Consider the following 7,192-nt stretch of genomic DNA (forward strand, 5'->3'; position numbering starts at 1 on the left):
AGGTCATCGATTAAAGATTTAACTAAATATCTTCAATAGAAATAGTCTGAGGCAAGTGGGAGTGAAGAATGGAAACCTAAGTCAGGAGAATTTTTTTTATTCTATTTTAATTCATGGTTCAATATTTGGGTAAAATTTGTACCGTTTCAGATGTGTACTGCAGACAAAAATATAGTAACTTGAAATATTATTTAAAGAAATTTGAGTGTTTTATCATCATTAAATTATTTACCTAATGTGTGAGTCTATGGTGAGCTTTAAGTGCTTTATATCCACACTAGGAACCAACTGTCAGGAGTGTTACGTATAGTAATATTTCAAGGTAGTGGGGTTTTTTTTTTTTTTTTCCTTTTTGTCTTTTTTTGTGTCCGGCAATGGATCGCAACCCTCAGTGTCACGCCCGTACCGGACCAGGGACCGGCAACGGGATCGCAAACCTTGGTGCTGCACCCGCACCTCGCTCAGCCAGTGAGCGGGAACCGGTCTGTATGTGGGATCCGAACCCTCGGCGGGAGCGCCGCCGCACCCCCAAGCGGCGCACTGTAGCAGTGCGCCACCGGGCCGGCCCATCAAGGTAGTGGTTTTACTGCAAAAGGTATTGTTTTTCATCAGTGGGATTCCTGATGTAAAATAATTTCAGCACAGGTAAGTTGAGAAAAACATGTTGTTTGTACACACTGCAGTTATGAATTAGTTTCTCCTCCCTCTGTCCATTTTTTAAAATAGTTAAACTGCTTGCTATTAAGTTTTGGGTAATCCTATTTAAGAAAACCAATATAATTCTGACATAAGTTTCTCAAGTTGTTTGTCAGGCTGGATCACAGACCTCCCAGCCCCATCCTGCGCAAGTCCTGAGCCAGTAGTTGAAAGAAAAATCGAGTAGCCATGGGCAAAGTGGACATACTTTATTTTTAGACATGAGCTCTGCTGACCAGCAGTTCAGAGCCACTGCCTTCCATACCGAAAAGTACACACGCAAAGGGCAACGAGCCAAAAGGGTTCCCAGGCACGCATGTGCACTAACCCTACTCCCACACAACTTGTTTACAAAAGATGTGCCGAATCTTACCCAGCCGAATATGAGGCGAGCGGGCCTGACTATACTGACTCCCCTTTCCTCACACTCCGCCCCTTCAGGGTCTCTCGCCGAACGATCTATGCATCTGTGATCTTCCACAGTGTTCCCTTAGGGAGGATGGCTGACCCTTGCACCCATATAACCTCTGTGCTTATTGTACATTCAATACACCTTGAGGCTTGTCCCCATAGCTCTATCCTTTCAACTATTAGCCACGAAAACCCCACCCATACACATGTCTGGTTAGGAGTCGTCATTGGGGTGATTTTCCACAGGAATCCTGCAGCCACACTGGTAGGAAACTCGGTGCATATTCAGCAAACTGACACATTGGCCACACGAATGTATGTATGTGTCCAGTCGACTCTGGGCCTGGAGCCACAATACTATGGGCGAAAAGACAAAAAGGCCATTGGCACCAATAAAGGGAGTTCTCGTCCCTCTGACAGAACACATGCCAGCTTACCATCCTGGAAAGAATGGTTGCAGGAACAGTGCTGTGGCTCTGTGCAGCAGAGCCCCCAATGGAGAGGGCCTGCCCCTGCGGGGTCTCTCATTTAAGATCCTGTTGGCCATAACTGCCGTGTCCACCCCTTCAGGGACAGGGGTTGGGCAGATAGCCTTAGTTCCTTTTTCAGAAAACCACTGTACCATTCAATCATTCCCACTGCCTGGGGATGATACAGCACATGTAACTTCCACTGAATGGACAACTGAGAAGCCCATTTTTGTGCTTCGTGTCCAGTAAAGTGAGTTCTTTTACCATGCTCTATGACCAGTGGCCAACCCATACATGCCCATAAGGCTACTCAATGCCTTCGCAGTGCTTACCTGATCTGGGGCCCCACAAGGCCATACAAACAGAAGACCAGTAATTCTCTGACTTTGGGAGTGGTCCCACAAGATCCATCTGCCCCTGTGTCCGGGCTACTCTCACACAGGTTATCTACCCATCAGGGGCACCTGTCTGCTCATCAGGAGCACATCTGCCCATCAGGGGCATTCTTTTTCAGGTTTATGCAGCACCCAGTGGGCCATCGACCATATGGTCTTGCAGCCAGCATGCTGCATTCTCCAACATAGCCACCCAGCTACATGAGCTGCTGGAGTTCTCTCCAGCCGTCTTACCTTAGCCAGTGCATCAGCTTCATCATTGCCTGGACTGGCCAAGGGGAAATGTCCTGTGACGTGGAAAAGACTTACTTCCTTTTCATGTCCTAATTCCAACAACTCTTGCATGGCTTGTCCCCACAGAAGTCAGTGGCCTAGCACCCACCATTGATATTTCCAAGTACATATCCAAAGGGTAAGACCCTTATATACGGCCCACTCACATGGTTCCAAATGACCTAGCAGTGTTGGAGAAGCCTTGGTTAAATCTGCAAGAGAATCAAGGTTAGTAAGACATCATCTACGTAAAGAAACATTGTAACCATGCTGGGCCCCGTCCACTTGGCTAGGTTCCCAACCACTAAACTATGACGGATGGTTGGGCCTTGGGGCAACACTTGAAAAGTCCAGTGTGTTTCCTCCCAGATGAAAGCATATTGATCTTGGCTATCAGCTGAGATCGGGATAGAGAAAAAAGCATTTGCAAGGTCCAGTACATAATGGTAAGTTCTTAGCTGAGTCATCGGCTGATCCATCAAGCCATGAACCAAAGGCACAGCTGCGTGCAAAGGAGGCACTACTCTGTTCAGTTCCCGATAGTCCACAGTCATTCTCCAAGTACCATCAGGCTTCTTGTCACTGGCCGTGCATGTGTGGGACGGATGATGCCAACTTTTTCTAATTCCAATAGTGGCACCTATCTCTGCATGTCCTCCCAGCAGGTGATACTGCTTCACACTGACCACATGCCTTGGCTTGGGTAATACCTGTGGATCATGCTTGACATGTCCCCACAGCACAGGCTTTACTCCAACCATTGTTTGCAGGTGTAACCCATAAGGTATATCTATACCCAAAATGTATTCTGCTACGGGAGATACATACACAGTATACACACGAGAGGGCAATCGTCCAATGCTCAGCAGCAAAGACACAGTTTTGACTAGAAAAGAATGTACTCCATAACCATCAACATTCACTGTGGGCCCTGGAAACTTATCCGGGTTTCCATGTATCAGGCTACCTTCTACACCGGTATCCACCAATGCGAACACACGCTGTACATTTGCCATCCACCCCTAGGCCCCACAACTGTAGGAGCCAAGCAGCTAGAGGTTTGCCTGTTTCTGATGCACAACAGGTTGTGCGAGGAGACACACAGGTTCCCAACTCACCCTCAGGATCGTCATCATCGTCAGCTTCAGGAACAGGGGTGACCTGTCGCTGAACTTCATTCTCCAGCATGTGTGCCTTTTGCTGTGCTGCCTCATGGAGTGCCTGGTCCATATTGGCTTGCAGTACAGCAAACCAGCACCAGCCCATCCAGCCAGCCATTCTCAAGGACTCCTTATCTCTCACCATGGAGCTCAATACCCTGAGAGCTTCCTCTACGCTCTCAGGGGACCCATCCACTTGGTTCCATGTTTCCAGTGGAGCCCAAGTCCACAGGAATGCTGCCACCAGGTGCCACATGCTTGAGGGCAGCCACATCTCCTCCCCTTCCCTAGGGGCTCGTGTCTCCCTTATCTGCTCATCCTGCCAACTATGTCAATTGTTGGGCTGGATCACAGACCCCTCTGCCCCATCCTGTGCAGGTCCTGAGCCAGGTAGTTGAAAGAAAAACCGAGTAGCCATGGGCAAAATGGACATGCTTTATTTTTACACATGAGCTTTGCCAACCAACGGTTCAGAGATGCTGCCTTTCATACCGAAAAGTACACACACAAAGGACAACAAGCCAAAAGGGTACCCCGGCGCACATGTGCCCTAAGCCTACTCCCACGCAACTTGTTTACAAAGGATGTTCTGAATCTTACCCAGCTGGATATGAGGCAGGAGGCCTGACCAAACCAACTCCACTTTCCTCACATTGTTCAAAGCTAGCAATACCACAACAGGCCTAAATACATTTTCTTTATGTGAGCAAAACAGAATAGTGTGGCAACTCATAACTCCCAGAAATTTTGATGGGTCTTGGAGGGTTGTTGGGAGAGAAACATCAACTGTAACCACCTTATTACAAAAAGCAAGATTCTTAAAATAAAAATTGGGGTTTCCTTCCCTCCTATTGAAAAAAATAGGTCTTACTCTTCACTGATAGAATTTGGATGTGTTGTCCCCCCCCCAATTCATGTGGAAATCTGATCCCCAAAGTGGCAGGTGTTGGGAGCAGTTTGAGTCATGGGGGTAGATCCCTCATGAAAGGATTAATGCTCTCCCTGGGGGTGGGGGTGGTGAGTGAGTTCTCACTTTACTAGTTCCCATGAGAGCTGGTTGTTTAAAAGACCCTGGCACCGCCCCCCCCCCGCCCTGTTTCCACCATCTTGCAATGTGAGACCCCTGGGTCACTGTCACCACCACCAGATGGACTTTGGACTTCCCAGCCTCAGAAACTATAAGCAATTAAAAGACCCTGGCACCGCCCCCCCCCCGCCCTGTTTCCACCATCTTGCAATGTGAGACCCCTGGGTCACTGTCACCACCACCAGATGGACTTTGGACTTCCCAGCCTCAGAAACTATAAGCAATAAATTTCATTTTCTTTATAAATCACCCAGTTTCAGGTATTTTATTACAAGCAAAAGAAACAGACTAATACACTGAGCCAGCTAAGTATTTTTTATCCCCATTCACCTAGGCCTGCCCCATAATCTGCCCTCTGGGTAACTTCTGTGTGAATTTTAAATGAAATGGTACAAACTGTTCTACCACCACATGTTTCTGTAACATAGATTACAGGGAAAAATATCAGCAATAACATGGAAGGAACTGAAAGCATGTTCTATGACCTTTTCTTCCAAGGGGAGCCAGATTAGGGGGAATAAAGGAAAAAGCCTTTAGTTGGGCTGCTGCACCGGCAGTTGGAACCCTTTTGGGAATATTTAAAAAAAAAAAAACACCTGCCACCCACTAGCTTTGTGGAGCTTTTGGCAGGCTGCTGGCCTTCCATGTCCCCATGGCTCAGAGCTCTGCTCCCTTCTGTGCCATTTTGGAACCCACAGCCCTTCTATTTCCATTTAAAAAGCTACTGTGGCAACTTCCGGTATTCTGCCCTGCGACCTGGTAGTCCAAGTGCTTAGTGTGCTGGTTACAAAGTTGCTTAGTTGGAGAGTCTGCCCCAAACCCTTTTTTATTTTCATGCACTGTTTTTGTGTGTGTGCTTTCTGCAGAGGGAAAGGTTTTTCAGGAATGAGTTTATTGTCTTAAGACCTGTTTTATTAGTTGCTACCCTTCACTGTCTGGTGAATTCAACTTGGTCTGGATTGTTCAGAGCTTTGCCAATAAAAGGAAAATCATTCAAATAAGGATAATTCAACTAAGCCAAAATAGAACTTGTTTCAAGGACAGTCACAGTAAGATGTGGTAGCCATGAAGGTACTTAGAATAAAGCAGTACCCAGTACCAAAAACAAAATAATTCCCTATGGACACAGGACTAACCAGTTTTTATAATGAAAAGGTGACCTTCTTTCACATCGTTCCTCAATCTTAGATTGTGAAGTCGGTTGTGAGCAGCGGTGGTGGATTTATAAATCTAGATTACTCTAAGAGCAAATATTTCTTTTGACTTCATTTACGATGTTACACAAAAGCAGAAGTTACTGAAGATTCTTTATTCTTCATGTTACCAAGATCCTCTTACTCTCCCTATGTCTCTGTGTGTAATTAAAGGAAACTTGTCATAGAGGCTCCCCATGTAGTGCCTGGAACAAGAAAACAGTGTGTGTTGAGTGGAGAACTGCTTGTGTGAAACACTTCTCTCCTCTGGGTTAAAAACTTAGTCTTTGCCACCAATCTGATGTTTGTTAACAAAGTTTGTAAATCAAGCAGAGGAAGAAAGTAGAGATTTGCTTCGTAAGAAATCTGCAATTACAAATGTGAAACAAAGCAAGGAATAAATGCTTGTCCAAAAATATATAAGTAGGAAAGACTGAGAAAATGTGGAAATGCCTTAACAATTAGCACTGGAGTTTCTCTTAGGATATTTATTCATTTTTAAAAAGTCATGATAAGTCACTTGGGAAAAGTTGAGAACCTAAAGACAATTGTCTGAAGACCTCAAGGTATAAAAGTTTTATAACTCTAATGGAATTACAACAAGAAAGTGGCAAACTACAAGCCAGGAAGAGAGGCCTCACCAGAAACCAACCTCGATGGCATCTTGATGTTGGACTTTCAGCATTTAGAACTGTAAGAAACACACCCTGTGGGGCCGCCACTGCGAGATCCAGCAGGTAGGCTTCACCGCCGCCACCTGGCTCCATTCCCAGCCCAGCCCAGTGCACACACAGCGGGGAGAGGTCTGGCTAGGGAGGCAGAGACTCGGCGGAAAACACAAACCCTGTGGGGCTGCCACTGCATGATCCAGCAGCAGGTAGGCTTCACTTCCACCACCCAGCCCCATCCCAAGCCGGGCCTAGCGCGCACAGAGCAGGGAGACATCTTGAAGGGGAAGGGGAAGCTCTGCAGAGACCACACACTCTGCGGTGCCTCGGTGCATCCCAGCAGCCTGGGCCAGAGCACAGGGAACAGGGAGAAGTCCTGCATGGGAAGTGGAAGCTCAGCAGAGACCACACACCCTGCGGTACCACCCCATGATCCAGCAGCCCAGCAGAGTCCAAGCTGATCACAGAGGTGGCTCCATGGAGAGGCCCAAGACCCGAGGCAACCACACACACAAGGCACTAGAGGCCAACTGAGCAGTCACGGAGGTAGCCATACCAAATTGGCAACCACACCAACATCTTAGTCAGTCAACAGTCTCAAACCAGTGGACTGTGAAACCCCCTGCCACAATGAATAAACATCAAAAAAAAGATACCAGAAATACAAAAAATCAAGAAAGTACAAAGTATACAGGACCTGAAAGAGGAAATGTACAAGGAAATCAATGTCCTGGAAAAAAAGTAGCAGAACTTGCCGAACTGTAGAAGTTATTCAGCTAAATAAAAAACACAATGGAGAGTTTAACCAGCAGGCTTGTGGAAGTGGAAGAGAGAACCTC

Source organism: Galeopterus variegatus, unplaced genomic scaffold (genome assembly GCF_000696425.1).
Source record: "Galeopterus variegatus unplaced genomic scaffold, G_variegatus-3.0.2 Scaffold545, whole genome shotgun sequence".
Taxonomy (NCBI): Eukaryota; Metazoa; Chordata; class Mammalia; order Dermoptera; family Cynocephalidae; genus Galeopterus; species Galeopterus variegatus.